This window comes from Lissotriton helveticus, chromosome 4_1, assembly GCF_964261635.1.
Source record: "Lissotriton helveticus chromosome 4_1, aLisHel1.1, whole genome shotgun sequence".
Lineage (NCBI taxonomy): Eukaryota > Metazoa > Chordata > Amphibia > Caudata > Salamandridae > Lissotriton > Lissotriton helveticus.
In genome coordinates, this window is record NC_136063.1 from 198,134,314 (window position 1) to 198,158,263 (window position 23,950).

At 47.1% G+C, this 23,950-nt stretch overlaps 1 protein-coding gene across 2 annotated transcripts in view; it reads left to right on the plus strand.

Moving 5' to 3' along the window:
- Positions 1 to 2,934: 2,934 nt before the first annotated feature.
- PTP4A3 (protein tyrosine phosphatase 4A3) overlaps positions 2,935 to 23,950 on the plus strand; it is a 200,094-nt gene continuing 179,078 nt past the window's right edge. Inside the window, exon 1 of one of the 2 annotated variants that reach the window (XM_078686670.1) lies at positions 2,935 to 3,458. The gene's annotated coding sequence lies outside the window, so the exon portion shown is untranslated. The remainder of the gene's footprint in view (positions 3,459 to 23,950) is intronic. The other variant, XM_078686672.1, reaches the window with a different exon arrangement.

A 23,950-nucleotide genomic window follows, 5' to 3' on the forward strand; every position in this document is an offset into this window, starting at 1 on the left:
GATAAAATCATGCCTCCACTCGATACAATTCAAAATGCTGCATAGGGCGTATTACGATAGGGCCCGGTTACATGGTTTTGGTAAGGCGGCAACACCTCAATACCTTCGATGGCACACTGAAAGGGGAACGAACTTCCACACACTATGGCACTGTCAGGTAATAGCCGCTTACTGGGTCACCATCATCAGGGAACTCAGCAACATACTAGGCACACCGATACCAATGGACCCCAAATACCTACTGCTAGGAATACCTACAGAGATAGATCTCCTCAGGGCCAAACCACTTTTTGCAAATATGAAATATTGGCGGGGAGACAGGATTTGGCAAAACACCTGGGGGCACCAACTCCCCCCACATTGCATGAATTGAGAAGGAGGATGGACCTCTATATAGCAGCCAAGAAAGTGACATACAGGCCGTGGGGAAGCCCGAGGGAATTTGACAAGTTATGGGGCCCATGAATGACATACTAAGGATTTCAAATGTAGGCGTGTTAGGGGTGGGGGGGCACAGTCCCACTGTGATAACGCCAAGCAGTTCAGATGACACCCATTAGCGAAACAGACACCAGCCTCACAAATTGTGCCCGACGTTCCCACACTGCTCGTGTCCTCACGAATAATGTGTCGATTGCTGCTATCATGTAGTAAAACCTCTGGAAAACTTGTGTGCCATGCTACAGTTGTATAAGAGAAAATATAATAAAAATATATATTTTTTTAAATCCTACGATTCCTGACGAAGGGAGACCTCCTTCAGATGATGGAAAGGGACTGAAGTCACATTCTGCAGGAGATCCCGTTTGTGACAGGAGAGTTACGTATCTGCACCACGGCACATAAGGAGGACCGGGACGGCGCAGGCTCACCCTGTCTATGCTTCAAGGGGACGGAGACTCTCAGAGCCAGATGTCTTCAAGCCAGGTGTTGCTTTTTCTAGGCAACTGCTCAGGGTGACTGCTCAAGCCTGGGGCAGCCGGTATCCATCGAGGCTTGCCACATGCAAGCCATTCCAGGGCTGGGCTTTGAAGGCGTTTGAGACAAGCACTTCCTCCTCAGAAGGACCTTCTCGCTCTTTGGAAGTTGGGTCTTTCTTCCTTGGTAGGTCCAACAAGGAAGCTCTACAGAAGCTTCCGAAATTCAGGCCTGGTCTGGAGAGGCAGTAGTGACGCAGCCGCAGCACTACTCCTAGCTCTTCCACATTCTTCTCTTCTACTGTGGGGTGAAGGTTCTCCTTCACTGCAGAGAAAAAAAGCTGAATGAACTCCTCGCCGACGAAGCCAGTACTTACCCTCCAATGCTGGGCAGGCCTCGCCTACCAGGCAGGTTCAGCCTTTGAAATTTAGGATCCCCTTCCAATCGTGAAGTGCGTGTTCTCAGTGTGATTTGCTTGTGGTGTTAGCATGCAGTCTACAGGGTTGCTACTAAGACTAGTTTACGCTGGTTCTGGTAATGTGGCTCCAGATACAAGACAATTGCACAAGGCAATGGTGGTCACAGAAAGAACAAGCATTGGCGAAGGCAGTAGGTCATTTCAGGATGACTGATAACAATCCAAAACACAGCATTACTATTTTCACACTAAAAAATTGTAGAAGAAGGATGTTGTCTTTGTTTAAAATCAAAGTTGCACAGCTAAAATAAATTGGCACAGGCGAGACCTACTGCCAAACGGACTGAATATCAAATTATTGCGAAACCCAGTCACAGACCCATTAACTACTACGGGTCTCGTGCACAGCTACCTGGGTCTTGGCCGAGTCTTCCACAATTCTCGTCACATAGTGAGAGCGCCTCTCCAGTACAATCAGCACTTCGCCCGTTGCAATGTACAATTACTGGTGCTATGTACTTCTATAGCCCCCACTCGTGAACTGTGGCAGCTCGCAACAACTAGATGTCTGCAGCAGTGAAGACCAGTTAAGGGAGTTCCGGCGCTAACTGTTCTCACAACTCCGCCCGCAACCGTTGTGTAATGGGTCTCCAAAATGGCGGCTGTGGGCTCTTAGTTACGTATAGAATCGCCCCTCTCACACAGTCTGGTATCAGCATGCCGGGTCGTCCCCTGCGAGTCCCCTCGTGTCATGCGGCCCCTTCAAGCAACGCACATACCTCCGGTTTCAAAGGCGCCTCACTCAGCGGACGCCCGCCCGCATTCTCTGTTCGCGGCCCACAGACTCACAACACCCGCAAGCAGACCCCCGAGCACAGCAATGCCGGACCAGATTCGGGGGCGTTCCCGGCTTTCGGCTGACGTCGCGTGACGTCCGCAAAAGCCAAAGAATCGCGGGAACGCCCCCGAATCTGGTCCGGCATTGACGGACAGGCCCCTCGTCCAATGGCTAGGCTCCATTTATGGAGCCAGCCAATAAATGACGAGGGCCGACCCAAACCCCACTACAGTTCTCATCAGGTTTTCGCCTGCGCGAAAAAGATGCGCAGAGCGCATCTTTTCGCCAGGCAAAACCTAAACAGCTCACTGTTGCCTAGTGACCTCCTAATCTAGGTAACACTTGATGCAATGCTGCCTTTTCAGGCAGCTCTGGAACTTGTAGTTCTTGACATCCCACTGTAGGCTTAGGACTACAAGTCCCAGCATGCAAAGTGTGAGCCAGAGGTATTGGCTGTCATGAAGCCTCCTGGCAGCTATGACAACAATAACAAGACCGCGCATCTTAAGGTTTCTCTTGAACATTGGAGATGGCCGGGGTCTGCGTGAAGGACACACGCTGCTCCTGCGTTATGTCCCAATTGCGCTTGTCGCTTAAAGCGCGCAGTCGTCGGCTTCTAGCCGCTGGCTGGCACCGTCCCTGCTCCGGGCCCCAGGCCGGCGTGTACACAGCGCAGACACCCACGTCGTGCGCACATACACGCACGGACTGGCTTTTCCGGCCGAGGAGGTCCCGGGGTTGCTGGGTGTGGGCCAGGGGCCTCCCCGGAGCAGGGCTCAGCAGCTGACTCCTGCGAGGCCTCCCGCCCTCCCCTCCAAGCAGCTCCTAATTGAAGCCAGTCCGCGCAGCAGGAAGCGCACTGATACCCGCTCTCCCTCCCCACCCCCTCCCTGCTCGCAGCATCCTTCCCCGGCTTCCTCCTCCCCAATCCGCACACAGCCCTCCCACCAAAGCTTACAAAAAAGAGCCAGGGCGGTGGGAGGAGAGGACCGCGCCACACACGTTCACACCGGCTCCAGCTGCCCGTGCGTGCCTTCCAAGTTCTCACAGTGCGCGAGGGCTTTCCCCAAAGACCTCCCCGGCCGCCCCCTCCCGGGGATTCAAGAGCTCCAGGCCTGGAAGGAGTGAAGCCGTAACTTGGTTGGTGTGAGCGGCGCACAGATCTCCTAGCTGCAGCCCGGGGAGGACGTGCGTTGTGGTGGGTCCCTCTGTCCCAGCGAGCAGCCCCGGGGTCCCTGGCCTGGTACCCGCGCAGAGACGAGCAGCGGCGGCGGCTGGACTCCGGTGAGTGCGCAGCTGCTCTCCAAACTGGGGGCGATTCCGAGAACAGGACGCTTGTATCTTCTTCTTTTTTGCAAGTGTGCTTTGTGGCTGATTGTCGGCAGTCAGGGCCGGTGCGGAGAGCGCTGCACCCGCTGCTGTCTGTCTGTCACTGAGAGGGTGCCCGGTCTGTGTGACTTGGAAACGTTTCGGTGGGCCTGGCGCACAAGCCCGGCCATGAGGCTGCTCTCAAGAGTTCTGCTGAAGCTTTTCATTAGTGAAGAGAACTGTTGCACAGCACGACTCCCCGTGGTGCAAACCCCCAGTTACCCGTGGCTTTTGTTGTGAACGTTGCACAGCACGACTCCCCAAGGTGCAAATCCCAATCCACCATACCAGTGGCTTCTGAGAACTGCTGCAGAGCCCCTTTTGTACCTGGTGCAAATCCTAGTTTACCAGTTGCCAATGGCTTCTGGGAACCTTTACACAGTTAGCTTTTCCCTGGTGTAAATCCCAGTTCACTATTACCAGTGGTTTCAGGGAAGTATTGCACAGTTCTCATTGGTATAAATTCCAGTTTGCCTGTTCTGAGAACTGCTGCAGAGCCCCTTTGTACCTGGTGCAAATCCTAGTTTACCAGTTGCCAATGGCTTCTGGGAACCTTTACACAGTTCGCTTTTACCTGGTGAAAATCCCAGTTCACTATTACCAGTGGTTTCTGGGAAGTATTGCACAGCTCTCATTGGTATAAATTCCAGTTTGCCTGTTACCAGTGGCTTCTTCTGGTAAATGTTGCACCGCTCAATGGCCCCGTTGTAAATTCAGTTTGTTCAGTTAGAAATGGCTTAAATGTTCCACGTTGTGACCTAGCGATATTTTTTTATAATTTGGTACTGGCCTCTCTAGGGCCAAATTTTTCTAGCAATTGAATAGAAAAACCCACTGTAACCAAACCGAGCAATGATCAGTTCCCACCACGAACTGGAATTAACTAGAATGTTTCACTCTAGCAGGTCAGTCGAGGTTAAACAAAACGCAGATAAAGCAATCTTATCCGGTCAACTGGAAGTTAAGTCAATGTTTACACAGCGCATATATTTTATCGCGCTTAAGGCCACGTTGGTGCAGCGAGGCGCTACATTTGAAGATGCTGCATGTGGGGCCGCGCAGGACTCGTGTTTGGCGCATGTAATCGTACAAAAGGCATGAAGTGTGTGTGTGTGTTGTAGTGCGGGGGGAGCCTCCATCAATCAGCGTTCTTATAAAGCGCGGCTACTCCCCCCTGAGGGTCTCAAGGCACTGTGTTCACCAGGCATTACAGTGTACTCGGAGTCCAGATGTTGCCGCACCTGTGGGCGCGTTATAGTCTGCACTTCCTCTGTTACTGGTGGTGGCGAGATGAGGTTTCAAGGCCGGCTGGGAAAACCGAGCACTGCAAAGTGACATTTACTGCACAGTCCAAGCAGGGGAGGGTCTGGAATCTGCAGTAAGGTTTACTTTGCGGTTTTTGCTAGGGCAGGCTAATATTTGCCCAGAGTTCTGTGCATCTTTATTTGAGGTTTCCAGCAGTTCCAGCGTCTTAGGTGCCGTTTTGAACTGACGCTGGCTGTTACATTTTGTCGGTCGTTTCCTGCATGCAAGCTTGATGTGTCTGTTTACGGCCCAGAAGCTGTCGGATCCCAGCGGGCAGCTGCCTCCCTCTGTTTCTCACTTGTGTGCTCTTCTGCATGGTCTGGCACCTGGCCACTTCAAAGTCCCCCCCTCTGATTTATTGCTGTATTTAACGCGGAATTCCCCTCGTGCGTCATACCCCGGTGTCACCATGTTACGCCTTCAGGCCAGCCCGGCTTTGTAAACAGTACTTTTTGGCACGTTTGCACTTTAAGAGAGATGCTTATAAACAGAAATATAAAAGTACATGTATTCACTGTCCCAGGGTACCCGTCTACTGCTAAGTGAGGGTGCTCTCCTATAAACTGCATTTCACCCCTCGGAAGTGCTGGTCCCCTCCCTTTCTTAATGAAGTGCTGCTACTCAGAACCTGCCGCTTTAAGGCACAGTTTATAACGGGAAACCAGGTGACAAGGCTTAGATTAGTCAGCCCCTGGGCGGGCTGACAGTATAACTTGCTATATGGAATCTATCTTTCTATATCCTCCTTTGTGGCCCCTTGTACTAAATATCTGTGGTTTCTAAAATGAGATTTGCCCACCTGCAGTCTGTCAGAGGTCTGTCTACCTTTAGGCCATTTGCAAATAGCAGACACGATTTTGCATACATCAATGGGGCTTTGGTACCCACCGGATTCTTCTATGTATATAAAGGGAATACAGTTTCTGCCCAAATATTCCAGTGCATTCTGGGAGTTGAAGTCTCAATTTACAATGGATTGCAGCACACAAGTGGCAGGTAACCCCAGCTATTCGCCACCTCAAACCAGACACTGGTTAACATCCAGCAGCAGTTTGTAATCGGAGACCTGTAGTTTAAAGTTTCAATTGTTAGTTTCCGCCTGAACCTCCCAGTGCACATACATTTTGTAAAAGCACTGTGGCAGGACCTCCTCGCAGTCCTGTCACCTTTTAGCTAGGTTACGTCTGCCAGCTTCCATAAGAATTACTTACAAATGGTCCCATATTAAGATGAATTAAACTAGTTTTTAGCTAACAGTTTAGCATGCTGGAGCCTTTTAGCTAATACTTGGCTGATGAAAGCGAAAGTCCCAGAGCTGCAGAATCCTTCGACCCACGTTACACAAAGTTCCTGACAGCATATGACGCATCTTGCATGTCATTGTGAATCAGTGGTACAATCAAACAGGACTCCAAACAGACCAATCGTCACATAGCCACATTAACAGACCAACACGGCTACAATGAGGGAGGAATAGAAGTAGAAATCTGCCTTAATATCGCCCAGGCTCTGAAAGCGCAACGAATAAGAACTGTACTTTTCGTACTATTAGCAGTTACTTAACCCGTTGACTGCTTCTGCTTTTTTTGCGGCAGTGCGGCCGTTTTAAAAAACGGTCGCGTCGGCCATTGGCCGACGGCAGCACCAGCAAGATAGTCAGCAGCCAACGGGTTAAAGTCGACTTTCTGGTGCAGCACAGATCTGCTGGGCATTTACTAGGAGACTGCGTGGCCCTGTGTGACATATCAGAGGGCGAGTATAGCGCAAACATCAGGAAGAGGCTGGGATGTCGGGAGACCAGAGTGGGCATACTTTTTTGTTTTATAAAAAATTAGTAAGAAGGTGGCTTTGGTAAAGCCTAATGACTTGGCCTTTTACAGTTATGAAATGTTGCGAGATGCTTTGTCGTACTCATATGTAGGTGTACTTAAGTGCTGCTTTAAAGTGCGCAGCAAACACACAAAAGGTGATGGAGGAATGCTTGTAATTTGTCCTACCACTGGTAATCGCTCTGGGCAGCCTCCCAACCCATTCTTTTTCTCAACATGACACCTCAGTTCAGACCCAGCCATATGCAAATCAGCCGTGACCCTGCTCCTCGTGGCAACAGCCCACTCGAGCTACCAAGCCAGGTCCTGACAGAACCAGAATACAAACTTCCTAGGGCTGGTTTCGCCCTGGTTATGGACTCATCAGGCGGGGTACAGTTTGGTTCCAGTGGCACAGTGAGCCTGGGACCCATATGTAGGCACATCCTTGCCACTTGGGGCGTTACATCAAAGTCACAAAAGTTGATGTGAGTTTGACGTTCTAAAGCATTATAGTCTATATAGTATGCCTTATCTGAGTAAATTCTGACAAAAAGTGGCTGAAAAACAGTTGTGCTAATAGACCTACATTCACATGCTTATTATTACAGTGCACAGGTCAAATTCCATGTGGTGACCACTGTAAAGCCTGATTAAGTCAAGACGCGGTTTCCTACTGCCCCAAAGTCCTCACTATCAACAACCCAAAGCTACAGCACCACTACTCAAAAGCCCAATCTAATGAGATTGTCTCGCTGCATCGGTCTGTCCGCTTGCGTTCCTGCTTCTTGTAAGTTCAGCCCATAAAATAACCTGCTGCAAACTCTGCCTGTACATATTAGGTAGCAGCCTACTATTACCATTGTTGATGGAAGGATATCCTGACCAAAAATACTTAACCTCTTGTGAGCATTGACCTCTTGTCCACACTCTGCAATGTGTATATCCTACTACGCATTGCAAATCTGCTTGTATATAATAGTGCCTGTGGCACTGAAAAGGTTGAGCCTCAAATTGTTGGGCCTTCCCCTTTAACTACTCAGATGGGGCTGGGTTTTAGACAACAGGAGGGGGCTGGCAGTGTGATGCCCCCTAAATATAGTGGAAATATGCTTATTGAAAAAATGTACATTGAAGAAAACTATTGAATGTAAATATAATAGAACAGTAAGGTACTTTCTAGCAGGTAGATGTAGAAGCCTTGTCTAGTTTTAATTAGGGATGAGTGAAATTCTTGTAATTTGCTTTTGTAAAAATGTGCATGATTCTGCAAAATTCAAGTCTGTCATTTTGTGTTAAATTTTAGCTCGAAATGCACCCTCATCCCAATTATGACATGAAAGTGCATTTATACAAGGACACTGTGCACAACAGCTGTTTGTGTTCTATTGCAGCTGTGCATGTGCTTCTAAATTTTTACTGGGGATGGTGCATAACTACATGAAGTGGCATAATTTCGGTTATTATGTGTAACGGGCGTACCACAAAATTGTCTGAAATTACAAGTTACACCAGCTTAATTTAAACTTCGCTAAAGCCTAGTTTTGATGCACATCACAGGAAAATGATCCATGTTGGTGCTTTGAAGTACATTGGAACAGTAAAGTTTTGGCCCACCATCTCTTGCATTGAAGCACGCTTATTTTTATGCAGATGTTAATGTGGTCAGGAGAAATATCATTGCTCACAGAAGACTCAGTGACTGAAGTGGACTGATCCATTACCTCATTTTGTATACTGTGGTGGTTGGAAGTAGCTGTGAATGGTTGAACAGACCACTAAGTGAAGAACGTGACCCGCAAACTCACTCTTATAAGTGAAGAAATGTGGAAACGTATGTATTTGTGTTTTCGGTGTGGTTTATTTATTTTTATTTTAATGTGAAGTTTGTGAGACGGCTAAAGCTGACTTTAGGCCAGATGTAAATAGTTGGCTCTGTATTCAGCAGAGTTCCCATAGGTATCTAGTAATTACTAGGTGTAGTGTAGAATGAAACCAAAGGGATTGTAATGAAGGTATGCTTTATTTATGCAACTTTATATTGCACAAATATGGCCAAGGGGTTGGGAGCACTTTTTACAATGGAAGAAGGACAAAGCTGCACATGAGCGAAATGACACTACAAATGAGACTAAAATGGCAATATCAGATTACAACTTGAGAGTAAAACTTTCTATCTTTCTTACATTCTATGGCTCTTCTCTACTTATAGAATATATTTTCATGTGTATGTGCTTTGTATTTTTCTTTTTATTGTACATTTTTTATTTGTATTTTTTGCCTACCCCAATGTCAACATTTGTCTTAAGAACTAATCTTATGGTTCTGTTTCCGTTGAAATAATCGTGTGTTTAAGAATATACCATAGCCACTTAACTAAATGGTAATGGCCTCCTGTTGCTCCTTATGGATGTTAAACCAGCCCGCATCACTGTGTATTCTGATGCTTATAGAACTTTTATTTATAATGAAATGACGACAAATCAAGCAACAGCCAACCAAGGCGCTTTTGGCTGACTATCTCAACACAATCCCTGTAAGACTGGCGGATTGTGATTGAAAATTGTGGTCTAAGTGTAGTGAAGTTTTATTATCATGAATGGATTTAATAACCTGCATATTCATCTATCCACGATAGATTCTAAGAGTCTCGCAGACATTGAGGGTAACATTCAGGTTGTTTTTAATATTCTTTAGAGCTTTGAGGTGAAACGTGTAGTTGGTGAAGCCTTTCCCAGTTTTGTTGCATATAATCTACTCTCGCGTCTCCTCTTTACTGCCTCTGAACTACACTCTTCTCCTCTCACTATCTCGTATGATGTATATTCCCTGAAAATAGGAGGTTAAAGTGAAGTTATAGTTATCTTTGCTTAGAACACCCTGGGTATAAAAAAAATAAAACCTCCAATTCACTTAAATGCAGTTAAAATACAGTTATGGTTACAAAGAAAAACTGAAAAAACACTGAAATTGTGAAGTTATGTTTAGCTTCACAATCCATAACACACAACTGCCATGCAGACCAAAACTTGCATACCAAATGCAATGTTGGGGAAAAAGTGTTCCCAGTGGGAGCAGGTCATATAAAAAGGCAGGTCCCCCATATATTAAGCGGCTGTTGGTGGGATCATGCGGAAGTCACCCACATTAAAAGGAATACATCTTTGGGTGGGACCCCAGTAATCCAATAGTCTAGCACTCTATAAGCAACATTGTTAAAGTCAGGACGTGTAACGACTCATGACACAATGTTTTGTGCAAGAAAACTTATGGGGCCTATCAAAATGATAAAATGAGTAGCAGGGTGTCAGATGGGCATGGCATCAGAAACTCTAGTCTCTACAACTGGATTTAGTCACTGCAGTGCATTTGCTCTTAAAGTCCAGGCAACACCTATCCATGAAAGGCTGGGTTCTCTTTGGAAAAGAGAATTTGAAATGAGTTTGTAAATATTAATTGAGAATGATATGCAAAGAGTACCTGGACAAAAAGAGCAAGACCTATAAACTTAATTTATAACAAGGTAGTTAGTAATGGGGTCCTCTCGCCATTGTAGTGCTTCAAGAGTTTGTAGCCATGATCAGGCTCTGTTAGTTAACTGTGAACCACTATTTATGTTAACGTGGAAGCAGAGCAGAGGTACTTGCTATGAAGCCCTCAATGTTAGGGTCAACGTTGAAGAATGGGCCGATCATAGAAAGCTGGAGAAGCATCCATATGGACCGAATGGTCCATCTGGCTCAAGGAGAGGAGGCGGAATGGAGGCCATTATTAAGCATGCTTGACCCCAACATGGCGAATCTCCAAGAGTCTTTTGACTTGACTAAACTCTCAAGTTGTCTGTGGGGTGCTGGAGATGATGCCCACCAAGTCCAGGTGCTGAAATGGGTGCCTTAACTGCGACATGACCCAGCCTCTTATCGCCCCTTTCTAAGGGGGGTAGTAACTCGATGATTGGGCACCAGTTGATGCAAGATTTGGGCTCATGCTACAGAAAGATGTGGGGGTTGGGAGGAAGAATACATCCTTATTCATCCACTAAGACTAGTCCTCTTTAGCAGGCTGAAAATACCAGGCTCTTCTCTTAAAGTGGCAGCATTGTCAGCCGACGAATGGATTCTTTGAAAAGCTTTTGTCAGTAATGATGAATGGGTGCGTTGGGTATGCATTGTATTGGTGGTCCAAGAAGTCTGCAGCGCTCTGGGCAAGGATTTCCATCGGGCTCCCTAACCTTCTGCTGTCTGGGGAAGTACGGCTTGGTTGTTGTCTGCCGCCTGTCGCAAAGGCATGCATGAGCTCGAGTGCATCCTACAGTTTGTGGGTGGATGTGCTATATGCTTGTGGATTAATAGAAAACCCAAACTGCACTATGCACCTTTACTTCAAGTTAAATCCTCAGACTCTACATCTGGTCTCATAACTGATTTAGTCCTCTGCTTTTTCAGAATAAGTCTATTTCTCTAGTTTGTTGCCTACTTCCAGTATAAGAAGCCATGATGTACGGAGGAATGGGATGCAGCCCACACAGTGACGTCATACCTCCTTCTCACATGTGTCTTGAGCATTCAGTTTGCCATTTAATTGTTCTCCCCCGCGTTGATGTATTGTGAACCTAAGGCTGCTTGAGTGTTGTGGCCATATATACGTACCATGTCCTCCATGCAGTCTCCATTTTGAGCTCCAATGGATTGCAGTGTCTTAGGTTGCGTATCACACTGAAAGTTGTGGGGGTGTGACCAGGATCACTGAAAGGGACTCGTGACTCCCCTCGTTCTGCTTCAGCCACTGATCTGATCCTGTTTAGTAGGGAAAGGCACATGAGTGAGGAGGAATTTGCTTCAAACAAAGTGGATTGATCAGCATGTGGTGCGCAAGCTGCCGAGTGCAGCCCACACATGCTTTGATTCCACATTGTCAGGTTCAGGCTGCTTCCAACAGACTGTTCTCTGCATTTCACAAAAATACATTTCTTTAGCAGCATAACATTTCATACAGGAAAGTTTTACAGGCACTCTGGCAGTACAGCCTATTTTAGACCAGAATGCAGTAGACACAAAACCGGCTGAGAGTGCACGATCTTACAATTAATGCTGTGAGTGAATGAGCAGTGAATACAGAGGTAATCATGAATGCTAAGCCTATGAATATATACATGCACACAACGTTGAATATACAGCTGAGGTTACAAACAAAAAACACAAACACTGCAATGTGCAACTATGGTTAGTTCTGCCATGCAAACCATAGCTTGCAGACCAACTGCAATGCTCGTGTGAATGGGCTGTGAGTGAGGGAATCTTGGGGGTCGTAGAGGAAGGTAATTTCGGTTATGGCTTTTTTAAACTAAAGGAGAGGGAGGCCTCGCTTAGATTGCTGGAGGAAGGGAGTAGTGTGGAGTGAACGTGGTAGTTACGATGAGCATAATGGTGTTACCGGAAAAAGCAGTTCAGATGAACTGGAGATTTTTGTGGGCATATCACAGGTCAGGGTGGATGAACGATACTCTGGTGCTAAGATATGCGTAGCTTAAATTACAGATTATGCAAATATGTACCCTGATTTTTGGAGTGTCCGCGTGGTGGTGATAATGGGTTGTACTTGGGGAGACTGCAAGGCAGTATTAGCCCATTGTCTATATTGGTAATGCTGAATTGAACTCCAAGTCTATCGATGGAGAGTCCTGCTTATATTTGCATGACAAATTTCCCACCCCTTGGTTTCAGACTATTTTTTCCTGGTTAAATTTGTGCAGAGAGCTTTGGATCGTGTTGTAAGAAAATCGGAACTTGGAAGCTGTATGTATGGATTTGCTCTGTCTGGTTAGCCTGATGAATGGATTATTGAATGCTTTGTGTGTATGTATGTGCATATATAGATATATATAACACACCAGTTATTATTGCTAGACTTTCGTAGCCTCACGAAATGCTAAGGAGAACCCCAACATTACTGCCCATCACTCAGCACATCCTACACATTGCCATATTTCTCAGGATTATCCTGCATCCACCCTGGCTCGCAGATGGACTATTGTCTTTATGTACCGAGCCTTCCGCAACACCATTGTCTAGTTAGATCCCATTCGATAAGCTCTTGCGCAGTGATGGTCCTCCCCAGATGGGCGAGGCGGGTGCTGACCATAACCCACCTCCAGGCCGTCATGATCGCTTTAAGCAATTCTTGACTATTAACGGGTGTGCCCCATCAGGACATGGCTACCTTCTTGCTGTATGTATCCTGTGTTCTTTTTAATTGCTGTCGATCTCAGCTTCCTGTGGCAGTCTCAACGATGCAACTTTATTGTGTATGGTGCAGCTGTTACATGTGCTTGTTATCAATTGGTTGAATTGTAGCACAATTGTGGTTGGCCTTCCTGCTTCTACTATGCTCTTTGCACTTTAGCACTTCTTTGTCCAAATGTTTTCGGTCTCTTAGTGCAGTCAGTGTTTTTGTTATGGGATGCATTCCTTGTTCAGTACACCCTCTCATGCCTATCTAGATATACCCCTTAGGCTTACTATTCGGCAGCAGTATTTCCTAAAGCAGAGCTTCTCTCATGGGTGTTTGTGCCTAGGTGACTGCAGTGATATTCTCACTTTGGTGAATAACAATGGTCTGAACGACCTTTTTTGTATATTCAGTACAAAAATAGAGCCACTGGAAGATGAGCAAAGAAGTGAAAATGTAAAACTGCTATTGGGATAAAAATTGGTCTCGTAAACGCCATATTCACTGAAGATGGTCGGTTGGGTCAAACTGATTTAGTGCTGTTGAAGCTGCAGGTAGGTTACGCGGGCGAGTTGCTATACAGCAATTCTTTTTGTTGGTGTCTTAGGGTGGACACGGTGTAGGTGTGCCCTGCTGTAAACCACAATCCCAGAGCCTCATCGGTGTTTTGATGTTTCTTGTGTGCAAAGTGTATGGATAGAAAGCAGAAAAAGCGTCCCCGATAGCCAACTCCCGATCACTTTCCCTCAATAGTGGAAACTGCTTTGTGCTACCTTCTGTTAGCACAGATGAATTTGCTCGATCCTATCATTCGCACCATATAATTGGCGGAGAAATCATGTCAACCCCATTGTGACATCTGTCCACTATTATTGATGGGAGAATTGCTTATAGTGGATGTTTTTCAGCAGGCAGCTCTGCATGATGAGGGCCAAACTAGAGTGGTCTATAATGTCATTCAGAACCTGGAAGTGAAAAACTTTATTCACAGTGCCTGATAAACAGTTTTGTGTTGTATATTGCTGCTGTGCCCATCCAATAGAAATGCATTAATAAATATGGATGTGGAGTCTAGACATGAGCTGCTGACTTTGGAACTGGGGAACCAGATTGGCCTCAGCGTCTTGCTCAACATCCTGTGTTTCTGAGCAAATCCCTTAAACTCCCCGTGTTTCACTAACATGGGTGTGGCCCTTTGTAAAGTAACTAATGCTCATGTAAAGCGCTCCAATACCTTTGGGTCGACTTTTTGCTCTACAAAACTGCAAAGAAGCTGGAATGAGCCCCAGTGGTCTTCGTTGTCCTCTATAAACACCTACCTATTTTCTTCAGTATCAGTTTTCCACCTCTAATCCCTTGCTTTTCTACCTTCCAGGGTCTCAATTGTTACATCAATGATTGAACGAGGGTGACTTGTCTGTCTTGCACTCATCCCACTCCTCCCCATCCCCCAAAGCTGTTTAGGTCGAGCTTACCAGGAACTTAGAGGGTTTAGAGCCCACCCATTGCTTACCATTGGTTGGCTTTGTCACTCATTTCCTTGCTTTTTATTTAATGGGTGGGGGCAGGGGACATACTCTGGAAAGGACATAACACACAAAGTATGTTCTGCTGGGAAGATTCTGCATAAAACGGATGACCCAACCCGGTGTACAGATTAGATGACCAGTCCTCACAAGCTACAGGCAGCATCTAGTTGCTCGCTCAAACTTCAATGAAATGTTCCTGATAGGAAGGTGCAATAAGAAGACCCATTATAGGGTAAACAATAGTAAATGCCATTAAAATATACACCCATAGTTGGCCATGTAAGTGTGTTAGACTTGGTCCACAGACTTTCCCCCAGGTAGTCTAACTACAAGAGTCAAGAAAACCACATGCATATTATGCTATGTACACCCTACTCCTATGCCTGTTATTAGTTTACAAGAATTTATGGGGCACATGCATCAATGTAAGGAATTGCGATTCCTTAATAGGGAGTTCTAAGGAATCGCTATTAAGGACTTGCAAGTCCCTATGCATGTAGGAATCGCTAAATAAATTGCGATTCCTACATGTTACCTATTAGCGAATTGCAAATTGTGATTCGCTAATAGGGAATGCCTTCCCATTTACTCCTATGGGCCTAGAGGCCCATACGAATGAATGGGAAACCACAAGCAATTTGTGATTACCAAAACGGTAATCGCAAATTGCGCATGCAATTTCAAGGGTGATAGGGGGCCAAAAGGTAACCCTGAATCACCCCTAAAGCTGGCATGTGTGCACAAGTGGTGCGCACACATGCCAGTCTGCCACATAGCACTTAGAAAAATGCAAATTCTAGCATTAGTCTAAGAAATTGCTGATTACCACCAACTTGAAGTTGGTGTTGATTTGCGATTCCATAATGCTAATTCGTAATCTCAGATTGCTTCTTGCATTGCATTTAAGGAATCGCAAATTGCGGTTCCCTAAATGCATTTGCAAAATAGGTATTCACAAATTTTACGATTACCTATTTTGCGATTGGCTTTGGGCTTGACGCATCCCATATGGCTAAATAGCGATTGCGAAGGGGCCAGTTCTGCAAATCTGCCAGTTTGGGACCGGTATTTTGCTTGATGCATGTGCCCCATTATTTCATGCATGTCATCCATGCATGTTTTAATATGCAGGAATGCATTCTCCGTAACTTAACACATCTATATTTTTCCAGCCCTATATGTACACGCCTCTATGATAACAAATGCTTGTGAACTCTTCCCAGTTTTCTGCAACATTTTAGGGGGTGTGGGGGTGTCAGTTTTGCAGCAGTGTTGCAATATCTGACCCTAGTAACAAATGCAGCAGTGCTTTACGTTTGCACCTAGGAGGACGTGGACTGGTGAGGCGGCGTTTATGCACCCTGGAGAGGTGGCCATCGGGGCCAGGCTGATCCAGATTTAGGAGGACCACAACATTGGTCCTACCAAAACTAGTCCTGCCTATACAAAATGGCACAGGGAGAGGGCCCACTATGTCTTTGCTCCTACACAGATGAGGAAACCTTCCTCCGCATGATTTGGGGCTGTCCGGGAGTAATGTTAAAGAACTGTAGGAGGTGATGGAGGGTTGTGTAGGACACTAGGGGCTGCCCCAGGAAATATGAGAGAGTCTGAGGGAAGTGTAGGTCCTATCACTGCCTCACGGATGTCTTGAGTGTTCTATCGGGTGATGGGCGTCCAACACGATGATGCTGCCGATCTAGACCACGCCGCGGACCTTGCGCTGAAATAAATTGAGGGGTTTCGCTGGGCTACTAATCCCCACTTGAGAGGGGGAGCAGGATCGCGATAGTGAAGTGGTGTCCTGGGGGTATGTTGGAGCCTATTGCGTGCATATTAGTGTTTATTATGTAAAATCAAAATATTACGCCAAAAAATAATTTTAATACTGCCGCTGTACCATCCTTGAACTTGAGTATGCTGCCGTCGCATTGACTACCATAGGTGAGGAAACCGCTCCCTTTGTACATCACCTGACTCCATGTTTGTTCACTCTTACGCCCTTAGGAGTTGTTTGCCGCATGCAATCTCCCCCGCCAGTGTTGTCTGTGATCTAGTGTTGCGCTCACCATGACTGTCGTCTCCTGGTCCGTTTGCCATTCTGACCCACATGCAGCCTTATGTACTGCCTGGTACTGCTTGAGGAGTCGTTAAAGTCAGAAACCGTGACTCTGGTCTTTGTACACTTAACATTTTATGACCGGCAAGATCAGTCGGCAGCGCACTGATGATTTCTACTGATGTCACTGTATTTAGATATGCAGTATTTGTTTTTAATATTCAAAGCTGGGGGGCACCAATGTGCTGCTGAAACCATTGGTACAAAGTAAATACGAATGAAGAGTTTACATTTTTTTTCTCTTTTTATTTTTAAGGTATCTCCTACTAGACTGCTTTTAGTTCTCTCGAAAGCCTATTGTGGGCTCTACCAAAAATGTACAGTTGGCTTTGGCTCAACCCATTGTTTACCATTTCCATTGACCCTGTTATTTGCTTGCTTTTTTTATTCAGTGGAGTTCCTTGTCACTTTTTTTATTATTTGTTTTTTGTATTTGGCCCCTTCCCCATCTTCCCCTGGAGCATAGCCTGGTTGCCATCCTTTTTGATGGGATAATTTGTATCCACAATTTGCCATATTTAAGGAGTAATTTTGTTGCAGCAACCCAGGAGTGTGCATGTGTTTTCCAGCGGTCTTCCTTGTGTGCCGCCTATCCTCTGCCCTTGAGCGCTGGTCTCACTTGTGGGCTTCTCTCTTGTCTGCTTCTATCCCTTCTTTACCCCTGACCCATGTAGTGTTTCCTTTCTCGTGTGCTGCTTTCCTACCCCCCCACCCTGCTTGCCTACGGAATGAGGTGACCTGCGACAGCCTCATCTTTTCCATTTTTTTTTTTTTTGCCGATTCTGAACAGCATTGACAAAGCTAGTAGGTGCAAAAGGAGACATTTTGGCTTTGCCAATGCTTGTTTGAGGTCTGGCATGGCAACACAGCTGCCTGCTTGCCCTATTACCGTGTACAAAATTTACATAGTAAGCTGTCTTCACTCAGATGAGTGTTTCTGTCATCTTATGCAATTGCTTGTTTGGTGTTGGTGAATCATTCTGCCCCCTTGAAGTGCTTGCATTGTAGTTCGTGAGGGACTACTTTATATCTCAAGTATGTTGAATCATGCCCTTTTACTTCCTTTACCTCGTGGAAGCGCTGTATATGGAAAGCAATGTTCTGTTTTTTTGTTTTTTCGCTGGTGCAGGCTTCCATTTCATATTTTATTTAGGAATCTAAATATAAACCCGACCTATTGGCTTTGCCAATTAAGTTTTTTGTGTGCCTTTCTTTAATAAATGAACTTGCTTTAGGCAACTTTCTGGTTGCATTTTTTTCCGCATATAATTGTTCCCACGTTTTTTTGTGCCCTTCTGGTTTGTCTACGTGTGTGAGTGCATGCATTCCTCGAGGGAGGGAGGGCGTGTCCCTCGCTCTTGCTTGCATATGATCTTACATCAGCTGTCACAATGGGATCACCAGGTGAGTATTCAGGCCTGGCTAATCTTCACACTTGGACAACACTGACCAGTGTATACTGGCCCTGGCCCGTATCTGTTAAATCGCCAAGTGTCCACAGATGCTAGAAGGCCAGTCCGTTCCATTGCCTCTCTCCAAGATGACCTGTCCTTTTCTCCTCTGCATACTTCCGTCCGTGTGTGTCCAGGGAGTGACTTTTGCCCTGTGAGCGCGCTCGAGCTCTTGTTATGGGTGTTTGGAAACGCGTGTCCTATCCTTGAGAGACCGCGGCGAAGATACAGTTCCGTCCCGGGAGCCCGGCGCTCTGTGAGTAGAACACGAAGTCCCCTGATAACACGAAACCCCTTTTATCCAGACTGTGTGCTGCTTACGCACACTTTGTTTTATTTTCTGAAGTGGAAATGGCACATTTGGGATGCCCGGACTTTGCACTCGTGTTCTTCAGTGTGTAGCTCATCTCGCAAGACCTAAAGTGCAAAAGAAAGAACCAACATTTGCCATTGCAAATGGTACACGCCGAGGATACGTAAGGTGGCGTTGGCAGGTGGTGAATAGGGTCTAGGGTCGTGCTCCAGTCTTCTTCTTCTTCTTTTTTTTTTTTTTTTTTTTTGCAGCCGGCAAACGTGGGGTGCATGTAAGGTGACCAGATTTTTAAAGCCAAAAACCGGGACATTTCACAAAAATAGAAGGACTACAATTTTACTTCAAGCGATGAGTGCTCCCCTGCAGAGAATTACAGAATAGGCAGTAAGAACATACATAAAATGCAATTTTTAAGCCCAGTAGCTTACCTGTTAATTAAATTGCTTTCTTGAAACAACTGCTAACTCTCCCTGCTTTGTAAAACATAAAAAACAACTCCCACCGTTTTCAGTCGACCCTCTCCAAAAACGGGGACATAAGCTAAATTTGTTGAAATTGGCTGGGACAGCAGGTTAAAAACAGGGACCGTCCTGGCAAAACGGGGACGCCTGGTCACCCTAGGTGCATGGAGATTAGCTACTTGCCCAGAAGCCCACATTTTGATAACGTGGAGATGAGGGGATAGGAGTCTAGATGCATATCCGGCAGTCTTCAGTGTAGCCACTCCACGCCTTTCTTTGGAGCCCACAAATGGGTACAATTTAATGAACCGGAGTCCAGTGGCCGCACCGCGAATCTCCTTTCAAACCGGGCGCGCGCACCTTGCCGAGGTCTCCTGTTGTATCACACGGGGTTAATTGAAATACAATTATTTCTGAACCATGCGTGCATAAAGCGAGGATGCTGGGTTGTTCCTTGTAGTTGCAGGGGTAGGGTTAGAATAGCTGTCAGCAACTGTCGCCGTAGGAAAACCAGGCAGTTCAGCCCCAGTTTTTGTCTCTCTTAATTTATGAAACGGGATTATATATATATATATATATATATATATATATATATATATATAATATTAGCAGCCCGCCCCGGCGTTGCCCGGGGCAGAAGGGGGCTGGGGGCAGCATTTTTGGATTTTGTGCAGTCCCGGCCGGGCCCCGCCCGCCCCGACATTGCGTAGACCGCCTCCCGCCTCTGCCTTACCTGAGCTGTGCTCCGGACTTCACCGCCACTCCCGGGCCCCCGCCCGCCCCGACATTGCTCAGACCGCCTCCCGCCTCACCTTACCTGATGCGCCGCTTCTCCCCGAGCTCCTTCACTGCCACTCGTCGCCGCTCCTCCCCTGTCGTCGTCACGCACGTCAAGGTCGCGGTCAGCACTACGTCGCGTCCGGTGCTAGTTTTAGTGGACTACTTTGTTTATAAATTTAAATTTTTTAATTTAAGTTTTATTTTTATTTTATGTCGCCTATGTCCATCTACACACCCGGAGGATTCCAACAATGTATTGGGTGTGTGGATTGGCGCTGTGGTTCCCGAGTTTACCTTGCCAAAAGGTTTCTGTTCTCTCTTTATAATAGTAGTATAGATATATTTTGGCGACCCAGTTAGCTTGTGTCGTAGGCGAATGCCTAGTTCTCTCATATGGATGGACCACTCCCGTGTAAACTTTCATATAGGCGATTGCACCATAAAGGCAGAAACAAGCCCCGACCTTTATATCACGGGAAAATAGAATTCTGTTTTTGAGAGCATATGCTTGCGTCATCAGTCTGAGGGATTAGCAGACAGAAGATAACCTCTCCCGATACCATACCTGGCAGGCCACAGCTGACTTCCTAGAAATGCTTAAAGCCAAATGTGGCGACCCAGAAAGTGACACGTAGCTCCTGGGTGGCTCCTGTTGCCCTGTGTGCAAAGGGCACCTCGTCCTGTGTGGGAACTTTCAGGGCCGGTCCTAGGAATTGTGGGGCCCTGGGTGAAATGGAAGAAGCGAGGCCCCTCTAATTTGCATGTGACATCACAAGAAGTGACATCATAGAAAACCGACATCCAGTGGCGGAGGAGGGTCGCCCCACTGATTTTAAGAAGTATCACTTAAGTAAAAATAAAATTATAATAGCTAAGTTAATATTTCATTTTCATTATTGCTGCAGCTGTAGAATTTGTCTTGTCTCACAATACAGAAGATTTATACTCTTTAGTCTAATGCCAACTTTCTCAGGCCTTGGACATTACAAATGATATAGCTGGTGTTTAGGCCTTAGACTAGGCATGAGGAAGATTGAAGGCCGGCGACGCCGGTGTCACGTCACCACCAGGGCACGCACCACCACCACCACCACCAACCAAGCTAGGTGGTGGGGGGTGCGTGCAGGCGTCTTTGCGTGCGTGCGCAGACAGTGTTGTTCCCTGTATTGTGCAGGAGGTGCTGACTTAAAAGTAGCAGCAGGCTCTGCTCAAAGATGGGACGCAGAGACCCTAGGTGAAGTAAGAGAAGAGGGGGCCCAGGGGGCAGTGATGCCTAATGAATAATGGCTGAATGAATACAGAGCTCTTAGAAGTCTCCTCTCGCACTTTATTTGCAGCCAGCAGACACCACAGAAATGTCGATTGTAGGCACACCCGGGTCTCCAGGCCACGTGCAACAGAGTGTGGAGAACGAGGCCTGGTAACTGCAAAATAAACACACTCGATATTATTGGACGGAAGAATGCATTCATGTAGAAATAAATCTGAACCTTTGATACCAGAGCTGAAGCAGCCGGCCCTCTCTACCTTCAGCTCCAGCCATCGTTCATAAAGACTGGACTAGCCTGCCCTAGGTGCCTCGCATTCTATGCCCCTATCTTTAATACCAGAGCTGGACACGCCTCCTAGCACCTCGGATCACTGTTGTCCGGTCCCACTGCCTTCATAACCAGAATATTGACTTCTCCCAGGCCTCCTTCCCTGCCTTAGTTAGTTACTGCCTGCGGGCCTGCCCCTGCGCGAGTGCTGTGATCACTGCACTGGCAGCGCTTTTCCTCATCCTCATCATCATCCTCATCCTCCTCATCATCCTCCTCATCATCCTCCTCATCATCCTCCTCATCATCCTCCTCATCATCCTCCTCATCATCCTCCTCATCATCCTCCTCATCATCCTCCTCATCATCCTCCTCATCATCCTCCTCATCATCCTCCTCATCATCCTCCTTCCTCCTTCCTCCTTCCTCCTTCCTCCTTCCTCCTTCCTCCTTCCTCCTTCCTCCTTCCTCCTTCCTCCTTCCTCCTCATCCTCCTTCCTCCTCATCCTCCTTCCTCCTCATCCTCCTTCCTCCTCATCCTCCTTCCTCCTCATCCTCCCTCCTCCTCATCCTCCCTCCTCCTCATCCTCCCTCCTCCTCATCCTTCCTCCTCCTCATCCTCCTCCTCCTCATCCTCCTCATCCTTCCTCCTCCTCATCCTTCCTCCTCCTCCTCATCCTCCTCCTCCTCATCCTTCCTCATCCTCCCTCCTCCTCATCCTCCCTCCTCATCCTCATCCTCCCTCCTCATCCTCCCTCCTCATCCTCATCCTCCCTCCTCATCCTCATCCTCCCTCCTCATCCTCCATCCTCATCCTCATCCTCCCTCCTCATCCTCCATCCTCATCCTCATCCTCCCTCCTCATCCTCATCCTCCCTCCTCATCCTCCCTCCTCATCCTCATCCTCCCTCCTCATCCTCATCCTCCCTCCTCATCCTCCCTCCTCATCCTCCCTCCTCATCCTCCCTCCTCATCCTCCCTCCTCATCCTCATCCTCCATCCTCCTCCATCCTCATCCTCCATCCTCATCCTCCATCCTCATCCTCCCTCCTCATCCTCCCTCCTCATCCTCCCTCCTCATCCTCATCCTCCCTCCTCATCCTCCATCCTCCTCCATCCTCATCCTCCCTCCTCATCCTCATCCTCCCTCCTCATCCTCCCTCCTCATCCTCATCCTCCCTCCTCATCCTCCCTCCTCATCCTCATCCTCCCTCCTCATCCTCCATCCTCATCCTCATCCTCCCTCCTCATCCTCATCCTCCCTCCTCATCCTCCCTCCTCATCCTCATCCTCCCTCCTCATCCTCATCCTCCCTCCTCATCCTCCCTCCTCATCCTCCCTCCTCATCCTCCCTCCTCATCCTCATCCTCCCTCCTCATCCTCCATCCTCCTCCATCCTCATCCTCCATCCTCATCCTCCATCCTCATCCTCCCTCCTCATCCTCCCTCCTCATCCTCCATCCTCATCCTCCATCCTCATCCTCCATCCTCCTCCCTCCTCATCCTCCTCCATCCTCATCCTCCCTCTATTTATTCCCGCAACTGCGGGGCCCCCCTGAGCGCGAGGCCCTGGGCAGCTGCCCATACCGCCCATGGCTAGGACCGTCCCTTTGAACTTTTCCATAAGGTAACGTGACGATGCCTGGGAGATTTCATAGTCCCTCTGACTTCTTCTTGTCATCCAGCCTGAAGTCCACCTCCTGGCCCTTCTGCTCTCCCACCCTCCTGTGTGAAGTTTCTCAGACCACGCAACTAGGACACTTAGGGATGGTATGTGCTGCTGCCTTAAAGGCAAGTTTTGTCTGGAAATGTTAAATATTTCCAGCCCTATGCAGACCTACCTAGAACTACTCAAGTGAATGTCAAAAACTAAGAATGCTTTGGAATCCTTACAAACATTTTGCATCTATTCTAGATGACGGCAAAGGGAAGACCGATGCAGAGATGTTGGGCGAACTCATTTGCACCCTTTGATAATATTGACCACCAAATCCTGCATTACGAGTCCTAACAGATAAGGAACCAACATCTTACTTGTTGTTTGATTAAAATGTATATAATTTATCTACTCCACCTTACTATTTTGTGACCCGCATCCTTCAGTGCTGCTGAGGCATGACACTTACGATAATTGTTAATGTCTACCCACTACCCTTAGACATACATGCTCATTTAATTGACTCCGCATTGGGTGAATTGAGGGCCTGAAGATCTTCCCTCACTTGGATTTTTAAGAAGTTGGATGGCGAACGGCCTTAAAAATGAATGGCACATATTCAGTGACCCTTCACCTGCCCATTATGGTGTGTCCACCAACCCTAGGGCTTGCGTAGGTCCTGCAAGGCAACACTTGTTCTGAGGGATTTGGGATTTACAAGGGGCCTCTGATTTCAGACATATTATTATTAAAATTATTATTAAAAAGGCTCTTCTATAGCGCATGGCCACTCGGGAGCATCCCAGCGCTTAAGACTAACCAAGCGGAGATGAATTAAAAATAGAGAACCATTATAACTAGTTTTTTGGAAACAGAAGAGTTTTTAACTTTTTCCGAAAGACAAGGAGGTTAGGCTCTTGGCGAAGAGGTGGAGGAAGAGCATTCCACAGCCCAGCCGCGTTGTGCGAGAACAGGCGACCTCCTGTGCGGGATCTCCTGATCCTAGGCACTGTCAGCAAGTTTTGTTGGTTCGAGCGAAGATTCCTGGTAGGGTTGTAAGGTCTGATCATATCCTCTAGAATGGGGGGGCCACTCCCATAGAGTGTTTTATGGACCGTGCAGAGGGTCTTAAAATAGATTCGCTCCTTTATGGGGAGCCAATGCAAGGTGCGGAGTGCGGGCCTGGCTGATGTACGATGGCTCGTGCCCGTGAGTAGCC